Genomic DNA, 26,821 nt, shown 5'->3' with positions numbered 1-26,821 from the left:
TGTTGGTAATAAATTCCAAAACAAAGAAAAAAGTTTTTTGTCAGGTCCAACCTGATGCACTCAGCAATAAAGTCTGATGGTACTGATCGATCTAATCTCTTTTCTCGGTATTGATGCACGACTTCAATGCATGTGATTGGAGGTATATTAGTGTATCGTGATTCTACATCTAATGTCACAGAGATGTTGCTAGAGCCTACAACTAGATGATCTATAGTGTTAATCATTGAGGTGGTATCTTCTATGTAACACCGCATTTGTAAAACAAACAGTCTCAAAAAGGTGTCTACATAGATCGATAATGGCTCAAGTAATGAGCAAATGGCCTATACTATGGGCCGCCACGGGAGTGTCTGAGCGTTTTTATGCAAATTTGGTAATAAGTAAAACGCTGGAGTAATTGGATTCTGTTTTATTAGGAAGGCTTTTTCATCCTGGTCAATCCACCCTTGATCTAATGCATGTCTCGTAAGGCTAGAGATTTCCTTGGCAATTTCGATGGTCGGATTCCCTCCAAGTTTTTTATAGAATTTCTCATCTCCCAGTTGTCTATTGACCTCTTTGTGGTATGCTGCGGTGTCCCATAAGATGATGCTGCCACCTTTCTGCTGGGGCACTGGGGGACGTTAAACTTGGCTTGTCTCAGTGGTTTCCTTGCCAGTGGTATCAGGTCCAGCCTGTTCTTGAGTGTCCAGGAAGAAAGAAATGCAGCTCAAACTATAATCCAGAGGCGCAATGCAGAAGATTACTGCATGTGGTGTTCGGGACTGTGTAGCTGTACTTCAGATAAATGAAATGACAGTTCCCTCTCACCCAGCAAAAGATTGCGAACGCTCCTATTCCTGCGTAGCAGTCTTACTGTTTTCTCTCCCTGTATGGCTGTACCCTCCTCCCTAGAACCCAATGGGAAGCCGGCCCAGGCGGCCTCTTTCCTCCTGGCATCTGTGACTGGGCGAGCGCGCCTGGGAGTTTCCTCAGTGAGAGACTAAGAGCAGTGAGGGGAGCCAGGCGGGCACTCAATGCTAGTGCCCAGATGTTTAAGGGCCTCCAGTTACTCTGGATTCACCACCTCTCTGTTCTGCAACAGCCCGTTCCTGCTACTGCCATTTCATATTCCACAGCAGCTCCTCAGCAGCACACTATTTAGGTATGGGCTGCCCGAGAGGCATGGACATCAGCACTTGCTCCCGTTCATGCTGTCCAATGTGCGTCTTCGTCCTGGGTCCTGCGCCACGCTCACTGCCAGCTGGTGCTTTAATCTGGGGATATCCGCACGCAGAGGCAGACAGTCAGGGTGTTCCCCAGAGCAGCTCCGCTCTGCAGCTTCCTCCGTCCATGCCTCAGTGCGCCCCTGCAGACAGTCCCGTCTTCACTGCTCTGCGGCTCCATCTTGCCTGGTTGGCCGGAGTTAATTGTCCAATTTCTGTTTCGGCTGAGAGGGTACCCTTCACAAATCTCCTGCGATATTACACCGGCACTGTGCCAGGCTCCAGCGCTTATTTTTAGTCTCTAAGTAAGGTGCTAACGACCATCCATGAACGGATCTGGCAGGAGCTCTGGTGTCGCTTCCTCTCAGCATGGCTGCAGGGTGTAACCTAGGTGTTAGTATGACTCCACTACCTCGAAAGAGAATCAAAGGCCCTTTCTGAGTCCATTTAAAAACTGCATATAACTTTCCACCTCTACTTGCACAGTACTTATTAATCATTCTGTTTAGAAGCAAGGCAGTGGTCGGTTGTGGAGTACCTTCTTCAAAATCCTGCTTGGGCAGGTCTTAGTAAATTCCAGGAAGTGGCCTAGTCCTCTGGTCTGGTTAACGACCATTTAGAAAAGACTTTATCTGGTATATCTAACAGGGAAATTGGTCAGCAATAATTAGTGTCACTTAAGATTCCTTTCTTAAAAATGGGGGTTATAATGCTTCGTGCATGGTAAAACCCCAGAGTAGCTAATAGAGTTAAAAGACTTGAGTAAAATCAGAAACCACCATTTTGAGAAATGTTGATATCTCAATGCATTCCATGAGGGCCAGTGTCTTTACCAGAAGGGTTTTTAGAGTCGGGGAGATCGCCCATGCTGAACGTGATTTCTTTGGCACTAAGTCCCTAGTGATTTCTAGGTGAACATGACCGGCATCAAAAGTGAGAAGTCCAATTGTCTGGAGGGATTCGATCGACCGTATTTTCTCCCGGGGCCACAAAACCCCTGGCCACCAACTTCCAGAACAGCTTGCAATTATTAGATTGAACTGAAATCTCAAACTGGTCCCACTGTTTGACAACATGCCCTGTTGTCCCCCTCTAATCATTTTTTATAGTCCTTTAAATTAAGTAAGAATCCTACCTGCATGCTCCTGTCCTCACGTGCATTAAACATTAAAATCTTCATAGTCCTACACTCCTTATCAAACCAGAGTGCAACCCTTGCGCTTGACTTTCGGGCATTAATATTTGCGGGTTCACGTTTTAGTTGAATATTTTCTATCTATGTAGCCTAAATCAGTACCAATCCTGAGCATACCGGCTCTGCAGCTAAAATATAATCTGCAAGATTTGTAATGACAATATAATGTGTAATCCTATCAAATGCCACCATATCCAGTCTTTGGAACTATCTAGTGGTATCACTGGAGGTTCTAGTAATGGGTTTGTCATATGTGGATATTGCACCATCAGAGTTAGTGGGAAATGGTCACTTTCAGCTCAGTTTAATATTGCTAAATATTGCTATTTGGGGAAACAAATAGCAATCCACAATGCAATAACTGAGGAGGACCCGCCTCTTGTAAATGTATATCTTGGGGGTCGATCATCGGGGCACCTGCCATTTAACTCTATTAAGACAATCGGTAGATCACTGGTCCTCTTGCATTCGATGTAGGGTTGAGCTTGAAGCCTCTCGGGATCCCACGTGATTCTTCCATAAGTCTACTCTCTTCCCCTAATTCAGGCACTGCACATAGTTTGGCATGGAGGTCACCTATAGTTCTCCCTAGCATTCAGGTTATTTGCTGTTCGAGCAATTTCAACAACTCTGTTGGGGCTCCTTTTTGGCGGCATATGAACATTAACTAATCCAAGGCTCTGGTCAAAGCCCCAACCCTCCAGCCATATTAAAATGGTTTGGTCTGAGCTGACCAGAAACCTATGATAAATGGCACTGATAAAAGGACCCACGTTGTCAAGCCTCTACTCGAGTGATCCTTTTTATTTTTTTTATCCCCGGATGGAGTAGCCATGTAGCCCACCAACGTAAGTTATTACGTAATCCATGGTTCCTCGAGGCAAATAATATCAAATTGTCTAACAAAGCTTAGCCACTCCCCATCTAACATTTTACATTGCAATCCTGCAGTATTCCATTGATGGTTGAGCAGTGCCCCATCAGGGGATACCGCTGAGTAGGGGGAACATGACTTACACAGCTGAAGATGGGATCATAAGCTTGCCTAGACAGGGTCATGTTGTTTCTGCCTTGTAATAGTTCAGGGAGTTGCAGAGGTTGGGTCAAGAATGGGGGCGGGGCAGTGGGAATCTGGTTATTGACCCCCTGAGGAGTCACTGTCAGGAGTCTGACAGGAGAGCACAGGGCAAAAGCTATATCTCAGAGTATGCACTGTAGATTGGGGGAGATTCCTGAGGCAATGCTAGCATATAACCGAAACAGGGTACATACCAAGCTGTGCTCAGTTGAAATGGGTATTCACTGGAACTGCAGGGACAGGAGCTGGCTGTAAGGAGGAGGATTCTATCCTCATAAAGCAATCCACGATACCCTGGGTATCGTGGAACGGGCACTGGACGGGCTTCCTCTCCAACCGTCCCTCCCAGGCACTTTGTCCTCTCCTCCTATCTCCACCCAAAGGCTCCAACCTTTCACCCTGGCTCTTTAATGTCTATATCGCCCCACTTGCACACCTTCTTTCCACTGTCTATCCACTTCCAGTGTTATGCAGATGGCACCCAACTCTTCTTCAAACTTCCCTCTGACCCTCTCACTACTTCCTCCATCATTCCTGACTGCCTATCTGCTATCCAGTCCTGATGTGCCTCTAACAATCTCTGCCTCATTGACAGCAAGACTGAGATCCTTCCTGTCTGGACTCCTGCTCCCTCCTTCATTCCTTCTCTCTGGCCCCCCTCTATGGCCCCCCCCCTCCTCCTTCTCAAGCAGAAACCTTGGAGTCATATTCGACTCCTCGCTCTTTCGGCCCTCACCCCCTGGACCTTGCCAAGAAGGCCCACTAAACTTCACCTTCTCAGAGACATCTTTCCTTTTCTCACTTTACCCAAGAAGCTCTATGTTGCCAGAGCTCGGACACTCTCTAGTCTGGACTACTACAACAGCCTCTTCCTTAATCTACCCTCTTCCTCTCTGCCCCCTCCAGCTTATCCCGAATGGGTCTGTGTGACTTATCCTTGGCCTCAAGCCCAGGCATCAGATCTCTCCCGCCCTACAATCTCTCCACTTACTCCCAGTGATGCAAGGATCAAATTCAAATCCCTCTGCATCCTCCATAAGGATGTCTCTGGCCAGGGACCATGCTATCTACAACTTGCTCTCACCAAATAATCTCCCTCTAGATCTTTATGCTCTTGCGGCTCTAACTCTCTGCTTGTCAAGTGCTACTCTAAGCAGTGAGCGAGCAGCCAATCTCTTTCCTCGGCCTGTTCCCTTCTCTGGAACAGGCTCTCTCTGTGTCTTGAACGAGATCTCCTGAAATTACAGAAGCGCCTCCAGACTCCTCTTCACCTCCTCCTTCCCTCTCCCCAGCTAATCTCCACAGTCGCTGAAATTGGTGGCCTGGGCCATTGTGTCCTCCTGGGTACTGGCCTTCTGCCCAATCGCCCTCAGCCTCATCTCACTCCCAGCACTTGCCCTTGGGCACCCACCGGCCTGTGCTTCCCTCAAAGGACTGCACTTATTTTATTGGCAGAAGACCACTCCTTACCATGTGGCCTCTGTCTGGCACTTACCGGTCCCCGTTAACTGACTTCCTGGCAATCACACCCCCCCCCCCGATAAACCCCCTCTCCTGGGAAATCCCAGCACATACGCCATCCCCTTGTCCCTCTCTCTGTCTTTTGCACTTGCACGCTCTATCTTGCTCATTGTTTTTCTATTTGGCTTTGTGCCGTGTTTTCGCCCCTTGCTCTGTGGGTGTTTTGAACACAATTTCCTGATGTAAGCGCTGTACAAATGCACAATAAATAAGTAAAGTGACAGCGAGAAAGCAAAGACATGCAAATATACTGGACAACACATATTGATCAAAATAAAGGGTCTACTGGACTTTAAGGGGTCTCCAGGGATTAGGGAAAGCCCTTGGGATCGGTAGCAGCAAATTACTCTAAAATGTCATACAGCAGCGTCACGAGTTAGGCGTATTTGTTTATTTGTATAGCGCACCCAACCCTCCGGTATCTGGGCGCATTGCTTAGTTACATTTATACAAGGTTACATTGGAAGATTACAGGAAAAACAGAAATGATACAGTGGCATTGTATACAGTCAGGAGTAGATGCATGTATAGCAAAGAAAAGATGCAGTAGTATATTATATACAGTCAAGGATTAAGTATATACATATGAACGCAGCAGGTTAATTGGTCTCCTGGGAGGAGAGCCAATTTATTGCATTTGCCCTGAATTGGGAGAGTGATGGTTCTGCTCTTAAAGCTAGCAGCGCGCAGTTCCAATGTTTGGAGGCTAGTACAGGGAAGCTCCTCCCTCCAGATTTCTGAATGTTATACCTAGGGACTCTGATGAGCAGATCTGGTCGGTCAGATGGATTGGATTTTGGCGAATTAGCAGGTCAAGTATTTAGGTGCTGAGTTAGAGTGAGGGTCAGGGTTTTGAGCGAGATTCTGTTTTTGATTGAGAGCCAGCGGGAGTTGCATCTGGGTTCAGAGATGTGATGAGATCTTGGTATGTTGAAGGCTGCGCTGAGATGATGGGTTGGTTATAACACGCTTAATACCCAGAGGTTTCTAAGCGTGGACCCGGGGATCGAATCTGTGTTGCTCCGTGTCGTCTTGCCCCTGAGCTATCCTCCCGAGCATTGTTTTGCAAGATGTGTAACTTATTCAAGTTTCGCTTGCTAGTTCCGAACTATAGCGCATTACAGTAATCCAGTTTGGATAAGATAAGCGCCCTAGCTAGGGCGGAGCAGCTTTTTGGTGAGAGGGAAGGTCTGCATGCGTTTGTTAATTTACATGTGTACGCTGTAGCGTTCACTTGTTTCGTCAGGGTTAAGGAAGAGTCTAGATAGACACTGAGTGTTGTTGCTGTCTATGGTAAATGAGTTCAAGGTGGTTTCTAGTTTTAGATTTGCTTGGGAACCGGTGAGTAGTAGTTCAGTCCTCTCATCATTAAGGCAGAGGCCATGTGTGGCCATTCATGCCTGAATGATGAGGTAGGTTTTATTTAGTAGTTTGGTGTCATTATCATGGTTGCCAGAGATGGGGATAAGGACTTGGGTGTCATCTGTGCAGTTAGTGTAGGTGAAACACAAGAGGTCCAGAACATCAAACAATGGGTTGGTGAATATTTTGTAGAGCGTCTGTGACACGATGGACCCTTGAGGTACTTCACATGTCACCGTTGCTGGGTCGGCCGATGCAGTAGGAGAGAACACTCTCATTGTTCTTTCATCCAGAAATGATTGTATCCAGGCTGTACCTTTCTCAAAAAAGTGAGCTGCGGAATTTAGATGATTCCATAGGACTTTGTGACTGACCAGGTCGAACGCAGCTGATAAATCTAGCAGCAGGAAGAGCATTGTTACCTTTTATTTTTTTTGTCATCTATTTACATTTTCAAGTCAATAAGCGCAGTTTCAGTGCTGTTTCTAGGACTGAATCCAGATTGTCGCAGGCCCAGAAGATTATTTGTTTCGCGATGAGCCTGTATTTGAAGCTGCCCTATCAAGAATTTTCAACAGGAATGGCACTGTGGTGATGGACCTATAATTCGTAATATTATCTGGGTCAAGGTTAGGTCTTTTCAGGAGTGGGAAGACCCAGGTGTCTTTTAGGTTGGTAGGGACCATGCTGGTCTCAAAAGAGGAGTTTATGAAGGACGTAATGGCAGGTGCAAGTTCTTTAGCTGCCTCTTTAATGATGATCGCGGGGCATATGTCACCCTGACATCACAATGGTTTCAGGCTGGAGAGTGTGTTTTCCACTTGAGTAGTGAATGGGAGGAGGGGGTGAATTTGAAGAGGTTGCATGGTTTCCCTGCTAGGAACTGAGATTTGTGAGGGCCAGTGTCAGAGCAGAAAGTTTTTTTTCTTTTCAATTTTAGCTTGTAGCAGCAACATTTTATGAAGTAAGGCTGCTTGTATGTTGGTACACATGGTGGCAGTAGGAGGGATGGGAGACTCAAGCTCTCTGAGGATCTTGAATAATTATTTCGAGCCAGATTTAGCATGAGTGATTCTGTTGTAAGTTTCACTTTTTTCACTTTTTGTTTGTAGGATGGCTACTTTGTATCCCTTTGTAGCTTTTAAGAAGGTGTCTCTGAAACTGATTGGAAAAACCACCCATCAGCCTCTAACAGCCTTTCTTTTGCTGTTGAGTAAGATTTTAAGGCTGGAGGTGAACCAGTTATTAAGATGAGCTTGGGGCTTGGCTTTCCGAGATTTCAAAGGGGCTATGGTGTCGATAGCTTGGCAGAGTGTTTGGTTGTAAAGGTTCACAAAGGTAGTTGGGTTTAAGTTGGTATTCAAGTGGTTAAGGATTGGTTGTAGGAGGGGTAGTAGGTATTCTGTTGTGATCTTGTTATTTCTCGTTAATGCTGGAGGAGCCAAGCTGTACTGGCTGAGTTTAGTTGCGTGCGGGACTGTATGGTGAAAGTGATGAAATGATGGACTGTCCATGCACATGGTGTATTAGGAATGGATGTTAGTTTCACAGTTGAGGTCGGCAATCCAGTTAAGGATTCTACATTTTTATTATGCGTGGGTTTGGTCATGCGGTTGGAGAATCCTAATTCTGTGATTGAGTTGGCTAAGGTGGTTGTCATTAGAGTTGAGGAAGCCTAGGTCGAAGTCGCCAAGTAGCAAGATTTGTGAGCTAGGTTTGGTATCAGTAGTTAGGAGTTGTTTCATATCATACTCTAATGTGGAGATGGGTCCAGGTGGTCTGTAGACAAGATGAATCTTTAGGGTGCATGAAGCAGAGAGTGGGAGTTTTAAGGAGAGGAGTTCAGATGATGGGAAATGGTGGTGGGGGAGGGCTCTTAGGCCTAGGTCCGTTTTGCAGATGACAGAGACGCCGCCACCTTTGGAGGGTTCTCGATCAAGTCTTATTATAATGTAGTTGTCTGGGACGGCTAGGGCAAGTGAGGGGCCTGCTGCGGCATGCAGTCAGGTCTCTGTTATGGCTAAGAAGTCTGATTGGCAGTAATAAGGTCAGCTACATCTAAGGCATGTGCTGTCGATTATCTAGCATTGATTAGTGCTCCTTTGAGCGGCGTAGTATTGTTGCAAGGCTTGCTGGGAACAGCTGTGATCTTTGTAGAAGGGGATGTGCTATTGTTGGTAGTGTTCTTATGGGGCTTCCAGGTGTGTTCCTTGATGGTCGTGGTTATGACCTTGAGTGAGGATTTGGTCATGGAGAGGCACAGCGTTGATTTGGAATAGGACGCGAGGCAAAGCGTTGGATCCATTGGGTAGTTGTGAGGTCGTTTGCTGATGTGGGGGTGGTGTGGAGGTATTTAGTGGGCTGTGATGGCCAAGGATGCAGAAAATAGGTGGGTGCTATGGAGTCATGGTCGGCTAATGCAGTAGACATGGAGATGGAGACACTGCTCTTGTTGATTGAGGAGGCAAGGTCAAGGGTAGTTTTGATGGCATTGTGCTTCATATTGCGAGGAATGAAGGCTAGGAGTTGCAAGAGCAAAGTAATCAATATGGACAAGGTAGTGCTTGGTAAAATAGGCCGGTTCAGCAAGGGTACAAAGTTGTGTAGAGGCATGGCTAGCAGTTCACGGTGGATGGCTGGGCATTAGGTGAGGACTTAGAACAGGTAGAAGGCAGGCTACTAGGTGGGTGCCCGATGAAGGGCAATCATGCGGACAGCTGGATGGAGGCGAGTTCCTTAGCACTACTAGTAGGTTATAAGTGTCACCCTCAGCCCTGATCCCCACTGGCAAGCCCATTGGACAGGTGGAATCAGGGCTCGGATCACTAATGTGGCCTGGCATCCACTTCTCAGGCCCTCTTGGGGCCAGTCCTGGTGCCTTTAGCGCCAGGCTCATCAGTAAGGAAAGACATCTGCTTGAGGATCTTCTTTTATTTAGGCTTACAGCCAACATGGAGGCATCCACATAGCTTGGTTCCTAGAACCAAGCTATGCGGTCTAGTGTTTTGGGTGTGGTGGCCTAGGGCCTACTTTACCTGGACTACTTTACAGTGACTATTTAAACCACACCTAAACAAGACAACACGCTTCGCTTTACTTTGCTTCTAGCAACGTGAGGCTCACCGTGTCCAGCTTTCTCACGAGCCTGGTGAATTCCGGACCTGCAGAAAAACCAAGAACATTGTTGGCAGCAGAATCTTACCTGCATTCATCATCCATCACTGCTCGCAGCTCCTGAGCAGCTCTGTTGGTGGAGTTCACCGCCCGGATCGAAGGACCTGAGAAAAGGAGAAAGACATCATTAAAGGAGGTAGTGGAGACATTACAACCACAAAGCGCTTAAAAGACTTAACTGGTTGGTTGCTTTTCGGCCGGCATAGCTCCGGAACTCAATCTGCGCTGGGAACTCACTGCGACCTACGAAAAGAGAAAAGCCCAGGTCAGTGAGGACAAGACATCGCTGCGCTATGCAAAGCGCCTCCTTACCGCATCATAGCGCTATAGTGCGCCATCATCTCCCGGTGAGAACCAGCATATCCAGTTCTCCAAGCGGACACTCCGCGCTCCTAGAGAGATAAAAAGAGACATTTAGAACGGAGAAAAGGCATGCAAGAATTACGACGCCATCAATCGCAATAAGACCTACCTGAAAGACACTACAAGGGCAGCAGTCAATGAAGTAACTGGACCGCCCGCACCCACAAAAGACAACGCGCCCCTGCTCAGAGAGCAGGACGGAGAGCCCACCGATTCCGACAACCAGGTGAGAAGAGAACCTGGAGGGGCTGGAAACACAAGGGAGGTGGAGGAAAATTTACCTTGGTCGCCCAGTCCTAATATAGTCTTTATTTGCAGGCGGAATCCCATCAACACCGAGATCACACCAGGGAATCGTTGGGAAGGGCACCAGCGACCTACGGCTGGGTGGCGTCCCCGTGGATACCAGGTGAGCGTAACAATAAGAGGCTATTTCACAGAGCAGTGGCAGGTATGCTGTATCATGTATGGCAATTTTAATTATATGGCTACAATCCAGTAAATAAGGTCCAGCAATGCATTGCAGTTCAACATAGGCAGTTTAAGACATAAGCATGTACCTGGAGGTTGCAGGTGAATAAATGAGGTATTGTGAGAGCGGTCATGTCGGCAAGTTACGCTTAGGTCATATTTCTAAAGCGTTTAGCAGTGGAGGCATCACAAGGCAGAATCCAAGTGTATAATATAAATAGTTATCGCCGGTGCACAAACGTTTGTAGCGCTCGCTGTAGGGAGCATCGACTGGTGAGAGGACGTATAAGCGGTGGAGCTTTATACGCACCACAATGAAAGTGAAACCCTCCCCCCTGGAGAGGCATATGGGAAATAGTCACACTAGTATCTTCAAGAGAGTCCAGGGCTAACTGCGATGACCAGACCGTGACTGAGCAGTAGTTTCTAGGCTTATCTTGCTCACGGAAAAGTGGGTGCCGCTCCATGCCGACATGAACAGGCACAAACAGGGCTTTGAGTGTGGGCCTTTGGTGGGGGGCTGGAGTTCACCTGCTGGCTCCCGATTGGCCGCTTCAAGAGACACAAATGTCCAATCAATGCAGCCAAAAGCTACAAATAGGAAGTGGGGCAGGCACTCCAGTGCCAGATGGCGTTGCAGCAATTTTGAAGGTCCTATGTATAGAGCAGCGTTGGTGTGGCGTTGGAAAGGTGCAGCAAAGCGAGGGATCAAAGAGCTATATTCTGCTAGTAGTGGCACAGACATTTATTTCAACAATGGTGTGGTTTGCAGGCAAATCGGGCGATATTTCGATATCGGATAAGACACGCTGACAATACCGCATGTAGCCCCAGTGGGCTTCTCTTCTGAATAGCTGTAGCCAAGCCAATCTGAGATGATCCATGGGCGCAGCAGACGGCACAGCTTCAGTACAGGAAGGCAGGCAGGAATGCGTGATGAAAAAACGGTTTTACTCAGTGTAAGGGTAAAACTGGAGACCATATACTGAGGCAGACTCCAGTGGACTAGACAAAAGCCACAGAACTCTTTCCCTTATTTGATCTTAACAGAGACCAACCCAGGGGGTCACTCTATAAAGTGATACAGAGCGGAGGCACCACAGTGGACCAAGATGTAACCCAGGTGGAAAGCAGCGTTGAAAGAAATAACTAGGTACAGGCCAGGATAGAGACACAAAGTACAAAATAGAGGCTGGAATATCAGAATACACAAGGTAAAGGACTCGGACAAGATAGGTCGCTGCCAACACAGTTAATACGACGAGTTCAAACAGGCACTAGAACTACGGATGGAAGGCTGGTAATATTGCAGGCAAGGAACACACAGGAAAACCTCGAGACTGGGATTGCAGAGAGAAAGAGAAAACCTAGGCAGAAACAGGACAAGTCTGTGAAAGAGAAATGTTTACAGAAAACAGGGTGTTTACAGAAAGTCAGAATGGCTGAAAAGATATCCGTAAAGAACTGAATGCCTTTAACAGCTAAACAGGACAAGGTTTCAGAAGTCAAAAGCTGGAAATCAAGGAAAGGTTAAATAATAGGCAGACTGGAAAAGCTAACTGGAAAGGGCGCTACAAAGTAGCAACAAGAGACAGGATTCAAATGTCAAAATCAGGATCTTCAGGAAAGGTTCAAAAACTGTTCACAGAAGCACACACTCCCAGTTGAAACAGTTGGGTCAAATGTTTCTGTTCAAAATAAGCTTATAAAAGCCCTCCCAGCCAACAGCCCAACAGGGTGGAACCAATTGCAGTCTCAGGCAGCTATGTTCAATCAAGCTCAACCCCGGCTTCAGTAGCCTGCAGCAGTGGATTGGAATTAGTCTCTTTAGCCCGCAGCAGCCTAGTCTACAGTAGCTTGGAACAGGTGAACACAAGCAGGGCCTTTCCAGCTCTTCGAAGCTTGCTGCAAACAAATGTACTTGGTATGCCTTTGCCAGCCTCCTGGACAGCATACATGTACCAGAATGCATCTGCTGGTTTAACCCAAAACCCGTAATGGAACATGAAATTAGATTGGTCCAAAACTGCAGCAGTAAAACAAGTAAATGTATGCAGAGGCAGTTTGTAGGTTTTAACGTCACAATTCTACAATAAACAAAGCCTGTAAATGTGTGCACATAGCAGTGCTGGGTGGCAGGTGGGGTAGGATCCTGACACTGACTAAATATATGGGAGGAAACAAAGGCATCAAGCCAAGTGTCATGACAGTGGCACTGTCTAGCCTTAAAAGAAATATTGCACACTCTCAAACGTGTGTGCAATGCACTAGGCAGGGAACGCTTCTACAAATGTTTGAAGGGGAAAACTCACGGAAACAAAGTCCAAATTAAGTTGAGCTGTCTCCAACCCTCAATAGGATCAGGTAAAACAGCTTCTGCTGGTCATGGGGTGCATTTGGTTAAACTTAAGGTGGCAGAAATTGAATCCATAGGCTTCATATTCCTCATTGTTGCCCAAATTTTTTGATATGGGTTGAGGAGAGATTTCTCCACTGCATGTGGCCCCTGACATTTGCTTGCCCATGAATTATCTAGGTTTCAACTTGGGGTCTCCACGACTCCCCTAAACCTTGTGTTACGCTCACCAGATATCCACAGGGACGCCACCCAGCCGGGTTACTCATTGGTATGCTTCTCAGCTTTGCCCTGATGTGGTCTGCGGGGAAGGTTCTGCCTGAAAATACAGGAGGACTGTGTTCAAGACTGACCGACTGGGGTAAGTATCCTCCCTCCACCCCCGTATGATTTCAGTCCCTCTGGCGCCCTCTCCTCACCTTGTGGTAGAATTAGGCGTGCTCTCCGTCCTGCCTTCTTTGCAGGGGCGTGTTGTCTTTCATGGGTGAGTGCGGTCCAGTTACTTCACTGACGCCGGCCCGTTTGATATTGTTCAGGTAGGTCTTATTGCTGTTCTTTAGTTTTGTTGCTATCCTGCATGCCTTTCTTTGTTTAAAATGTATCTTTCTTCTCCCTTAGGTATGCAGAGCTTCAGCGCGGCAAACTGGCTTGGTTGAGCCCCGCTGGTAAATGATGGCGCATTAAGAGCGCTATGATGCTGTAAGTAAGCGCTATGCGCAGCGCTGCAAAGTCTTGTCTTTGCTAACCTGTGTTTTCCTTCCTTGTAGGTCGTGGCGTTTTTCAGCGCGAGTGGAATGTCCGGAGTGGTGTCAGCCGAGAGGCGACTAGCCAGGTAAGCCTTTTGAGCAGTTTGTAATTTGTAAATGTCTCTACTGCTTTCTTTAATATTGCCTCCATCTTCCTCTTTCAGGTCGTTCTGTCCGGGAGGCGTGCAGATTCGAGGAAGCTTTTCTCCGTAGCTGCGAGTGTTTAAAGATGAAGACTGCAGGTAAGATGATGCTGCTGCTAATGATGTTCCTTTTGTCTACTTGCAGGTTCTGCTTCTCCGAGGTTCGTGGGAATAGCTGGACACGGTGAGCGTCACATTGCAAGCTGCAAAGTAACACGAAGCGTGTTGTCTTGCTCGGGTGTGGTTTAAATAGCCCCAACAAAATAGTCCAGGTAAAGTAGTCCCTAGGCTACCACACCCAAAACACTAGACTGCATAGCTTGGTTCTTAGGAACCAAGCTATGTGGATGCCTCCATGTTGGCTGACAATACAATAAAGTAGTTCCCAAGCACATAGTTTTTCATGGTGTAGGAGCCTGGCTCCATAGGCGCCAGGACTGGCCCCATGAGGGCTTTTGAAGAGGATGCCATGCTCTAGAGGCCCGAGTCCTGACTCCACCTGGCCAATGGGTTTGCCAGCGGGGGTTTTGGCTAGGGTCGTGACATATAGTGGCTGGGGGTAGACCCTCGGAAATGGCAGTCTCACAACATTCCATCGTCCCTCTGGCAGAAAAGCATACTGAAAGCGAAATTTCAGCCACCGTACAGGTATCAATCCTGTGGTTGGAGATATCAATGGCGGGAGGCCTGACCAGCTTGTCCGTTGGATTTACCTGAGGGGTCCTTTGAATGCAGTCAATGGTGTTGGTCATGCTGTGCCGAGAGTTTGTCAGCCTGAACATCCGGCGGCTAGTAAAAGGCCAGACCGGGAGATGGTTGGGCACTTGCACTAAAGGCCGTGAGGGGCAATAGTTTCTAATGATTCCCAGTGAATGGTCCAATAGTAGCTATTCTTTAATTTTCCCTTCAGTAGAAACCAGTGATGCAAGGAGAGCCATCATTTTCGCAAGTCTTGTATCCAAAAGTACTAGGTGCGCCCTAACAGCTACTACACAATCGTTGTCCACCGTGCCAGCATAAGAGGAGGTAATGGCTGTGGACTGGGTATGAATAGACACAAATGCAACTTCTATCAAACAGCCCTGTGCAGTTGAACTGGGACTCGTCACGCTCGATGGTTGCATGCTCTCCTGGGGGTGCTGCAGCTGGGGGTGAGACTGAAGTCCATTCCTCTATAGGTGGGCATCTGGACCATTGTGAGGTTATGTCTGTAATTACTGCAGAGATTTCAGGAATTCATTTGTATCCGTTTATAAGCTAATGTGCTGGTTTCACCCTAGCCCTTGTCTTGCCGAGACTCTGGCTCATTGTAGCATTCGGACAATCCAATGGGGTAGTTATGTTGCCGAGAGGTATGTAGTATCATATGGGTTGTACCCGGCCCATGGTTTTTTAAAGAGCCACCATCCTATCCACCATTGAAGAAACTGACTGAGGTCTGAGACATCTTTCTTCAAAGCGACGATCTATAGATCACTCCAATGCTGCCAGAGTGCAGATTGTTAGAAGAATTTACGGGCAAAGAGTCAGTATCCATAATTAGAAGGGATTGTGTCCTCAGACATATTCCTTATCTTGATAGATTACATCACAGTTTGCTGGCCTCGGAATTTTTTCCAGTAGAGGGCGCTGTGTGTCGACGTCCCTCAAGCTCGTGTCCCTTGACAGCCTCCGTCTCGGCGCCGACGTCATTGTGCGTATAAATAGACTCACGCAGCGACCAATGCTCAGTTCTGTTTTTCAACGCTTCGTGGGCCTCGGAATCGTGTTGCTCAGTTCTTTCTTTAAGAAGGATCAACTCATTCCTCGAAGATATCATCTTAATTCAATGGCTTCCTCATCCGAACCGTCAACCCCACGGTCTGGCTTCAAAAAGTGTCGTGATTGTGGGAAGAAAATGTAGTTGACGGATCCTCACAGGATCTGTTTGTGGTGCCTGGGATCGGAGCATCACTGTTCGGAATGCGAGGACTGTATGTCCATGACGGCGAAAGCCTTGAAGGAGCATAAGGGGAAACTAGAAAGAGGTAAGACTCTTAAAATTCTACTCCCTCGAAGGTTTCTTCGGCAGAGTCGAGACATTTGTCTCCTCGCCGTCACAGGAAACATTCCTGTTCAAGGTCTCGAAGCGGTTCCCATCAGTCTTCGAGATCGAAACACTCTAAGAAGAGGCGTCGTAGATCTCCCTCTTCTTCGTCTTCTTCTGGCTCCCCGGAAAGGGTCACCTAAGTGGGAGGAATTCTGTATGAAAATGCTTAGCATCTTCGAGATAGTGGCCTCGACCTCCTCAGAGACGGCTAAAGGTGATAGCCTGGGTGAAAGACCCAAAAAATCAAAACGCTGCGAGTCGTTGCACCCGGCGAAAGAAACTACCCGAGTAAAAGCAATAAATCCACGTCATCAACGCCGTCGTCGAAGGTTTCTTCGACTCATAGATCTGCGTCATCGAAGCCTTTGTCGAAGGGTCCGTCGACGCATAAATCGGTTGCATCGACAGTCTTCAACGCCACTGTCGACTCTGATAAAAGACAGACCTACAACTGTCACTACATCTCAGACAGTAGGTGTCGAGGACTTCGACCATGACCTTGAGGATGACGTCGACGACTCAGAGTAGGATTCCGATCCTCTCGAGTACTTCGAGGTCTCAACTTTTTCAACACCTTTTTCGGGTTTGTCGAAGCCTTTGACTTCCACGTCGACAACTTCAATGTTTTCTCAACCGGTGACAACCAATTTGACCCCTTCTGCCCTAGAAATGGGTTTTAAACCATATCCTAGGTCTGATTACTTTAGAGCTTTGTCCTCTATATATGAGAAAGGCGAGGATTCGGACCATGAGACCTTTTGGTTTACAAAGGACCACAACACCCGTACCAGAGGAATTTATCTCTGAAGACAACAGGTTAAAAGATCTTCAAGACTCTTTACATGAGGCAAGTGGTTTAGATACTTCTCCAGAAGTAGAGTTTGCTAAACCCGATCCTGGGGAGCATGCTGAGACCCCTAATAGGGTTCTGATGGCTCGAATAATAGAATTCATGAGGTGGTCTACACCTTCACCTTCGTTTCAGCAGGATGACCTTACTGACATTTTAGTTAAAGGTCCACGGGAAGATCCTGTTGTTCCTTTTCATACTTCTCTCCAAAGAAAGATCTCTGCTAATTGGGAAACTCCTGAAGTTATCCCTGCAGTTAACAAGAAACGATCTGCCAAATACAGGGTATCTGCTACAGATCCTGAATACTTGAGCAAACATCCAACTCCAGTTTGGTTGTACAAGCAGCAACTTCATCAAATAGTAGATCTGCATACCCTACTATTCCACAGGACAGGGATGATAAAAGATTTGATGCTATGTCAAAAAAAGTCTTTTCGGCATTTAGCATAGCGCTTAAATCTATTAACACTTGCACGCTTGCAAGATTCAGCCAAACACTTTGGGAGTGTGCTTCATCTGCGGCTGACTGTCTCCCAGAAGAAGAGGAAAGGGAAGCATTTTTAAACCTCATCAAAGATGGGAAAGATGCAATGTGCGAGTCCCTTCAAACAGGCATTGATTCTGCTGACAGTATCAGCAGGGCCATGGCAACAAGTACCACAATCCACAGATTTGCGTGGTTGCGGAAGTCTGGTTTTGCTCCAGATGTACAAGCCGGACTTTTGAACATGCCCTTTGACGGCACTTCTTTATTTGGTAAGAAGGCTGATGACAGCCTGGAGAAGTTACAAACATCCAAGGCAGCAACGAAATCTCTTGGGGCTGCAATCCGACAGAGTCCGAATCGCCCCTCCGGAACATCCTGGAGGGGTAGGTCCTTTCGCTTTTACTCCGCATTCGGAAAAGGCAGAGGACAGCCAGCTCAAAGGGGCCAGAAACGATTCACCCATGGTGGACGTGTTAAAGGTACAAAAACCGCAGCAGCAGGTGCCACTTTACCCTCGGCATCTGCGTCAGCCGCTTCTAAACCCCTCTGAGGTCTCCCCTCACAAGACACTAGTAGGGGGCAGATTAACTCAACATCTGGCAGAATGGCAGGCTATTACATCAGATGCTTGGGCATTGGAGACAGTTGTTCCACGGTGGATGACTGAGGGGTGTGTAGAAAAGGCAGGCAGTAACCTTGGGCAACTCTTTGAAGTTTCCAGATCCGCTCCTTATGCAGGAGATTCTAGACCTGCTAGAGAAAGGTGCCATAGAACCGGTACCTGCAACGGAGAGGAACAAGGGTTGGTATTCCCCCTACTTCCTAGTACCGAAGAAGGACGGAGGACTGAGACCCATCTTGGACTTGCGAGAATTGAACAAATTCCTCAGGAAGGGCAAGTTCAAGATGGTAACTCTTTCTCAGATCCTTCAGGCCCTCCAGCTTCAGGACTGGTTGATATCTCTACACCTTCAGGATGCTTATTTCCATGTGCCAATCCATCTCAAACACAGGAAATACCTGAGGTTCACAATTGGTAACTCTCGCTATCAATTTCGAGTTCTGCCATTTGGGCTGACCTCCTCCCGGAGGGTCTTCACCAAGCTAATGTCAGCAGTGGCTGCAAGTCTTAGGAGGGAAGGGATCCACTTCTACCCCTACCTGGACGATTGGTTGATCAGAACAGTATCTTCGGAACAAGCTCAGATCCAGCTAGATTGTCTGCCACTTCCTTCACAAACTGGGCTTCTCCATCAACTTAAAGAAGTCACAGATGATACCATCACAGAGTCTCCAGTTCATTGGAGCAGTCCTGGACATTTCTCTGGGGAAAGCCTCGCCACCAGAGGTGAGGGCTCAAGATATTCTGCAGATGGTCACCAAGTTACAAAATGCCCAACGTCTTCCAGCCTTCGACTTTTTGAGGTTACTAGGCCTCATGGCATCCTGCATCTTCCTAGTGCCAGAGGCTCGCCTGAGAAAGAGATCCCTCCAGTGGGCACTGTTAGGGAGAATTCTCCGTTTAGGCTGAATTTCCTAACCTAGTGAGTCCCCCAGCAGCTTTTCTGGATTTTTGGGGTTTATTTTTTTCTCCTGCCAGGAGTGAGACTCTTTTACCCTCACTCTTGGACATGATTTGAGTGTGTTTCTTTGGATCTAGAGGTGTTTAATGGGCTATGGGGTCTTTTACCCCATAGGGCTTCATGTGTTTTTGTGATGTGTGTTACATAGCACCCTCAGTGCAGTGACACAGGGGTGTCATAGTGACCCCCCAGTATAGACTCCATACCCTGGGACTGACTACTGTCTCCCAGGGCATGTAAAGTCACCATTGACTTTACTAGTCTTCAATTCTGAACAGAACCAGTACAAACCATCATATTGTGGACGTACTGGCTGGGGCAATTCGATTGCCCCAGGATCTGTTAGCCGAGGGGGCACGTCTCCATCCCCCCTGATCGAGTTTTGGCTGGTGGCAGTGGATACTACTTTTTATATTCAACCGCAAATATTTTCCTATGGGATTTCCCATTGTTTTAGGCTACTATCTTTATTTAATTATTTACGGTAGCCTCGAACATACCGCCGGTTTATTTAATTAATATTAATTCTCTGGTTGGTATTTTTTGCCAAAACTTGATTCTAAAATGGCGTTTGTGTTCTCTTCTGTGACTCCAACCCAAGTCGAGCCCTTTGTTCCACCTTTTGGCGGGCTTCTCCACAGAAGCCCTCCAAAGTGGTGCCACTCTGTCTGGGGTTCTTAGGAGGGGTGGAGGGGAATTTAGGCACCCTGGACTGACTTGCCTAGGCAACTCAAGTCGCACTCCATCCTGATTGGCCCAAGTGGTGAGCCGGCCGGCTCACCACTTAGCATGTTTGAGTGACAGCTAGGCTGAGTGAATGGGGGTTTGCTGCATAAAAGCAGGGCTTTGGGGACTGGAACTTCAGAAGTCGCCACAGGACCTAAGAATCCGACGAGGGAGAAGCTGAGCCGACCTGCCACGACACCACCACCGGTGGAGCCCTGCTGGACTGCCTCACCACTTTTCCCAACGACAGAGAAGATCTCCCGCCGGAGAGTCTTCTTCCTTTGACTGGTGGGGATAACAAGTTTCACCGTCTTTTCGCCTTCCCGATGTACCTCGTGGCCGCCTTGCCTGTGCCAAGCACCCCGGCAACCGGGATACCACGTTTTACCACGACCACGAAACAAAGGTACCACCTTTAACCGGAAAACTCAGCGGCTGGTTTCTGCCCTGGTAGTGCAACGACCTTCATCTTTCCTCCAAGTCGAGATCTTCTCTTCCCCTGGACGACGACGCAACTTGCACCCACTACCAGGAACAACTGCCACCGCTGGAGGATCCTTCCCACTTAAGGTACCGTGTCCCGCCTGGCTTCCCTTGCTACCGACTGTACGGGGTAGATTTAGCCCCCGGCTTTCGAACCTGGGTTAGCCTGGGACACCCTGGCTAAACTTTCCTAAACCTCTCTAAACTCTTTTTGAACCCTCTGCAAGACTTTCTAAGCCTAGTGTAACTGTGTGATCTTGGGCGCATTTGTGCTCTGCTCTTAAGAGTGGGCCCAGCCTTTGGACTTTGGCTCACCAGTGACTTTTGCTCTTCTGCCTTGCTTCTAGTGTTCCTGAATCTTAGAGTGGTGTACCTTTCCATATTCTGTTTTTTTCCCTCCCTTTCACACAAACTTATTGGAGTGCAATCTAGTTAAGTGCTCAACTCTGTATGAAAATAAATGGTGTTTTACTGTGATTTATCTGATAAGGAAAAAGGGGGTGTATATATTACAATAGTAGCTGTGCTTAGAATATTTTACAATAAGAGTGCTGGAGTGTTTCAAACTGTGTGTTTTTAAATAAATAATTATATACTTTGATACCAAAGCTCTGGTCAGTGTTTGCTTATATTATTGTATCTGAGTGCCTATTGTGTATACTTTGCATACTGCCTAACTCTTCTTGAGAAAAGTCTGACTGCTCAGCCACAGCTACCAGGTAAATCTGGGTGGTACAGACTGCTACCAAGTGGGTTTACTTCCAACACCTGTAGTCTTAAATCTTTTGCAGTGGTCCCTAAGGGAACTGCACAGGTTTCTGCCTAACAGGCACTAAGAACCCAATGGTCGCAATTCTCAGGAAGAATGACAGATCTCCTTCAAGTCCCGGACAGAGTGGCTTGAGACCTTCAGTGGTGGGCCTGTCGGGAGAACATTTTGAAAGGAGAACAGTTTTGGCAACCATGGCCGGAGATAACAGTAGTCACGGATGCCTCACTCACGGGGTTGGGAGCCCATGCCAACGACTTGACCATCAGCGGTCGTTGGTCTCCATCAGAGTCCAAACTACATATCAACCTGTTGGAGCTGAGAGCAATCAGACTAGCGCTGAAGGCTTTTCGGCCGTCTATACAGGGGGAAAAATGTCCTAATAATGACAGACAACACAGTGGCCATGCACTACCTCAACAAAAGAGGAGGCGTAGGATCACTGCCACTGTGCAGAGGCGATGCAGCTCTGGTTTTGGGCAATTCAAGAAGGAATCTCTCTATCGGCAGTTCACTTAGCCGGAGAGAGGAACTTGACAGCGGATGCTGTGAGCAGGCAGAGCACAGTCTCCCACGATTGGGAGCTAGCTCAGAAAGTCCTTCAAGAGATCTTCGCCCTTTGGGGAACCCCTCAAATGGATCTGTTTGCCACCAGTATCAACAGGAAGTGCGATCAGTTTTGTTCAAGGGAATTTCCCCCGAGAGGAGCTCTAGGGGACGCGTTCGTAGTAAACTGGGAGTTTCCACTTCTATACACGTTTCCTCCAGTCCCTGTCATTCCTCAGATGATCAGGAGGTTGAGAAGATTCCGGAAGACTAAGATCCTAATTGCCCCGGATTGGGCCAGGAGAAGGTGGTACCTGGACCTTCTGGACATGTCCTTCTGCCCTCCGATTCGTCTTCCGCAAAGAGAGGATCTTCTCTCGCAGAAGGAGGTCAGGTTCTCCATCCAGACATCAGAACCCTCAACCTTAACGCTTGGTTTCTGAAAGGTTGAGATACAAGGATTGGGACCTCCCGGATGACGTCATGGAGGTGTTGCTTTCAGCTAGAAGGCAAGCAACAAAGACTTTATTCCGCTGCTGTTGGAACAGATTTTGCAGTTGGTGTAGAGAAAAGAATATCGAACCCTTTTCATGTAGTACACCAATAGTGTTATCTTTTTTGCTCTATTTGGCGAATTCAGGTCTTCAAGTTGGTACAATCAAGGGCTACCTCGCAGCGCTGTCAATCTTTAAGCGCACTGCGGAGGAGCCATCATATTTCAAATTACCCCTAGTAATTCAATTTCTGAAAGGATTAACTAATGTCTATCCCCCAAAGCCGTTCCAAGGTCCCTTGTGGGACTTAAATCTAGTCTTAAATTTTCTGATGAGTACTCCCTTTGAACCACTCCATTCTTGTTCATTATGATTTCTCACTCTTAAAACAGTCTTCCTAGTGACTCTAACATCTGCCAGAAGAGCGAGCGAATTACAAGCAGACCTCCTCATAACATTTTTCGCAAAGACAAAGTTGCCTTACAAGTGAAGCCTAATTTCCGCCCAAAGGTGGTCTTTGAATTCCACATCACTCAGAAAATAACCTTACCTTCATTCTATCCTCCGCCCCATCCAGGGAAATAGGAAGAGAGGCTACATAGGCTGGATCCAAGGCGTGCCCTGTTTTTTTATATCAACCGACTTGCTAGGATAAGGCAAGCAGACCAACTGTTTATAGGTTATGCAGGACACAAATTAGGATTGCCAATCACAAAACGGACCATTTCAAGATGGATTATTTTAGCCATTCTAGAATGCTACAAATTGGCAGGGAAAGAGCCCCCTTAACATCTTAGGGCTCATTCAACCAGGGGTATCGCATCCTCTTTGGCTCTCCAAAGAGGGGTACCGATTAGTGTGGCTGCCACATGGTGGTCCGCACATACCTTTACAAAATTCTACAATCTGGATTCCTCATCTAGCCAGGAGACGAGATTTGGAAAGCTGTGTTACATTCTGTTCATTCGTAAAGGGAAATATTCCAATTTGAGTCCCACCTCCTCTTTCACACCACTGCTGTGGGAGTCTATCAAGATAAGGAATACGTCGGAGTTACCTTGTAACGTTCTTTCGATGGGATGTTCCTCCGACGTATTCCTTATCGCCCCTCCCATCCATCCTCGCAGTAAAACTTCCCTTGTAGTTGCAGCTTACGCTCCTTCAAGGTCAATAACCAATATATGCACAGCTAATTTCAAGCTTCAAAACGGAACTGAGCAACGGTCGCTGCAGGAGTCTATTTATACGCCGAGACGCCCTCTACTGAAAGAATTTTCAAGGCTAGCGAGCTGGGATGTAATCTATCAAGATAAGGAATACGTCGGAGGAACATCCCATCGAAAGAATGTTACAAGGTAAGTAGTAACGTGTTCTTCTTTCTACTCAGGGGCTTATGACCCCTGCTGCAATGACCTCTGTTGGCAGGGATAAGGCGTTCTGCTCCTGTGGGGAGTAATCGGGAGCATATGTCACCTGACGTGATGAGATCGATATACACAGCAAATTGGAACTTAGAAAGAGTCTTCCGAGTCTGAGGGCCATCAATGTACTTGGCCATAAGATGGTCCATGGTTTGACTCAGAGATGCGCCCTCCTCTAGAGGCAAAAACCTAGTTTGGGCATGAATACAGGTGTTCTCACATACAGTCTGACTTATAAGAGCCCACTTAATAGAGAACTGCTTAAGCACCCTTATTGCCAGATCAGGCACTGGTTCAGAGGGTCCCAGTCTCCTAATCATAGGATCTTTTCGCCTTGACAGTGTTTTAGCAGATTTAACACCCATCATGGGGTTAGGCAAGATGCAAGCTGGCTAGACAGGGTACAAAGGTACAAAAGTACAAATGTACAAGGGACTAGTCAAGGTGAAACAGACAGAAGTACAATAGAAGTATGACAGTGTTGGTATGGGCCCGAAAATACCCTTTCCTCTCCTACTTGCTGCACAGCTATGCCAAAGGCAAAGCACCACGATCAAAAGGCTAAGGCGATAACTGTAACAAGCAGCAGTATGTCAGTAGTATACCATCCACAGCTAAACGGGCTACTACCACCAGTGTCGCCCTCCTATACGTCTATCGCAGTTTCAGTACTTACCTTGCCCCAGAAAATCACAAATTCTAGATCATGAAGCAATAATCCCAGCCCCACTCTGCCCTATGCTCATGCTTGTTCCTTGCCACTACTGGCACGCAGACTCGCTCCGGCCCTCCAGGCTATCAGCCAGCCAGCTCTTGTCAGTCTGCTCTTGTTGGCCCCAATCACACCTCATCACAAGCACGAAGGCCGTAGGGACATCCAGAAGTGGCGGTGTGCAGCAGAGCGTAACGAGCTCTGGATGGATGTTAAGGGAAGAATGACCCTTCTGACATTTGGATGCTACTGTCAAGCCTCATCAGTGGAACTGACCGCTTCCGAGAGACACACCTCCTCACGGTATTGTTTTTTCAGTTTAGATGTCATAATAACAAAGGATTACAAACTTCAGGAATGGCGGTGTGTTAAGAGGAAACCATTTAAGGAGGTGCCCAGTTTGTTACGAAAGCTGACTTTATTTTGATTGGAGTACTTTGCCCACACCTCCTACCTCCTTCAATATCAGAGCAGCAAAGATTTTACTAGAAACTGCCAAAATGGCTATAAGGCAGTAGTTCAGAGGATTGGCCCCCATAACCCTTTTTTCAAAGCGGCATTAGGTAGGGAGTTTGATAAGAAAACATTCAATCTGTCTCAATCTCACTAAAGAGGTGTTCAAATATAGCCGGCCAAAATTATTTTCATTTGTATGCAGTAATGTTTTGTGTCCCTTAAACTCTGGTCGGACTATGTTTCAAGTCTGCCGCAGAGTGATCTGTTTTCGAGCCGGCTTTTTCTTGTTCCTGATGCTGAACGTTGTGACATTGTCTGCTTTCTCAATTACAAAGAAAACGGCGAAACATTAACTTTATGCATCGCCACAGTGATGTTATTTTTCATTTCTGTGTATATATACATAACGTGGATCCAGTCCGCAGCGGAAGAGGTCGACCACACAGCCAGTGTTGAGCATGGCCTCACCGAAGCAGCTTCCAGGTCAGCAAACTCCCGGTGAGCCCATTTACGATGAACTGGCCTTTGGGCCAACAAGCACTGCTGCGCTTCAGTTCAGGAAGGTGCAGAAGTTCCTTTGTGGACCGGTGTGACCCATCACCTTTGTAGCCAGTATTGTGAGGTTGGGTGCCTTGCTGGAGGATCCACTGTGTAATGGTGATACGTGCACCAGATGGTACACAGTAGCCCCAAGAAAGACACTGATAACTCGTCTGATTGTCTTGGGTGAGAGTCCACTGAAGTCATTGGGGTGGAAGGAGCTTGGGGGTGAGGGAACTGAAAGCGTGCAAGTTGAGAGGTATGTACACCATTACAATATCACAAAGTACAGAAGAAAACATGTTCCCGATCCCTGCTTCGTATTACAGAGGGGATGGCATGCTGCTTCAAACGGTGCAGGAAGCGCTGAAAGGGGTAAGGGATATGAATATGCAGGCCGGCGATGGATGGCGGAAATTCATTTGCTGATGCACGCAGGAGCTTAATGTTATGCCCTAGCAGTTGACCCCCCCTTTACAGACATTCCTGTTTGGCTATTTCACAGCATGCTGTGCTACATCATGCCCTTGAATTCACAATGTAGCCTCCTCCGCCACAACCACATGTATGGGCAGCACAAAGGTTTAGGAGTTTGTCTTTTTCAGAATGTTTCAGCCCATAATGATAAACAGTGGAAACACTGGCATCTACTGACAGTTTTCTTTCGTTATGCATGTTTGCATCACTTCTGGAAAGATGTAGATCAAGCAAAATTCAGATAAAGGAGGGCCTGAGTTTGGTGTACGGAGGGATCATGGCGGTTTAGGGCCAGTTCCTGGCACGCGTTCAGCTAGAGGATGGCCTGGCCAGTCCTGAGGGTCACTGTGGAGTTAGATGACGCTAAAGTCTGCTGACGGTGACTGTTATTTCCCTACGTATTTCTACCTCCTTCTTTTTTTTTTTTTTCTTTTTTTTTTTTTTTAAACATCTCTTTAAGTTTTTAACATGAACATCGAGAAAAAGAAAAACAACAAGTCCCCTGACCTCCTATACCCCCTTCGGCAATTTTCCCCTTCTTTCCAGGGCCCTCCCGGACGAGTTCGTTGGCCTTACTGTAGGTCCAAAATATTAAGGCGTTGGGGGCACCAGATTTTTATAAAGTCACCCCACAGGAAGTCCAGCGTCTCTCCCCAATCCCCTGCAAATTTCGATAATTCACCGCATAGGTCGCCCACTCCAGAGCAACTGTATCCCATACCCTCCGTAGCCAGTCATGAAAGGTCAGGACATTAGTACTCCTCCATCTCTGAGCAATTAATGTCATAGCTGCAAGTTTCAGTATCACTCTTGCTCTTTCTCTGCTGCGCCGTTCACTTATTGTCCCACCGGCCTGCAGACCCAGCAACACCAGTTCCGAAGATCTGCTCCCTTCCTTCCCAAAAGCCTGATCTTGCCCCCTCTGAACTTCCTCCCAAAAAGGGACAATTTTCGGACACCTCCCCCAAATATGTTTGACAGTTCCCTCTTGTGCACACCCTCCAACATTCCCTTGATACCTCTAGGAACATCCTGTGTAGAGCTGCCGGCGTGTAATGCCACCCATATATTATTTTATACCAGGCCTCCTGTGTTTGTGATGCCCTAGCCAGTTTGGGAATTCTCCTGCACGAGCTAGACCATTCCTCCATTTCCTCTGTCCCACCTTGACATGAAGGGCCAGCGTTTACAGGGGGCAGGCTCCTCAAGAACTCTATATAGGTTGCCAATAAGGCCCTTGGCCCCGTCATTTGCAAGTAGAAATTTCTCAAAGGTAGTGGTCTCTCTAGTAGCTGCTCTTTTATTTGGCGGATGCAGCAGCCAGTGGCGTATCTGGGCATACCTAAACCTTTCTCCTTCTCCGACTCCAAAGGTTTCCTTGCACTCTCAGAAGGACAGAATCTCTCCCTTTTGGAACATGTCCCGAAATCTTCTGCAGCCTCCCTCTTCCCACCTCGCAAAAGCTCCCTTTTTGGTCCCAGGGGTAAAGTCAGCATTGTTAAAGATCGGTGTAAAAGGGGACGGGAAGGATGTAATTCCTTTCATCTTTGCCAGTTTGTTCCAGTTGT

The 26,821-nt window shown here is 47.3% G+C and overlaps 1 protein-coding gene across 2 annotated transcripts in view; it reads left to right on the top strand.

Annotated features, from left to right (window-relative positions):
- The window catches only part of CASTOR1 (cytosolic arginine sensor for mTORC1 subunit 1), a 407,094-nt gene that overhangs the window by 360,858 nt on the left and 19,415 nt on the right, over positions 1-26,821 (top strand). The gene's annotated exons all lie outside the window — the stretch shown is intronic.

Source organism: Ambystoma mexicanum, chromosome 10 (genome assembly GCF_040938575.1).
Source record: "Ambystoma mexicanum isolate Mex_15411 chromosome 10, UKY_AmexF1_1, whole genome shotgun sequence".
In the NCBI taxonomy this organism is placed as follows: Eukaryota; Metazoa; Chordata; class Amphibia; order Caudata; family Ambystomatidae; genus Ambystoma; species Ambystoma mexicanum.
The sequence above is the reverse complement of the archived record's forward strand: the minus strand, read 5'-3'. Positions and strand labels throughout refer to the sequence as shown.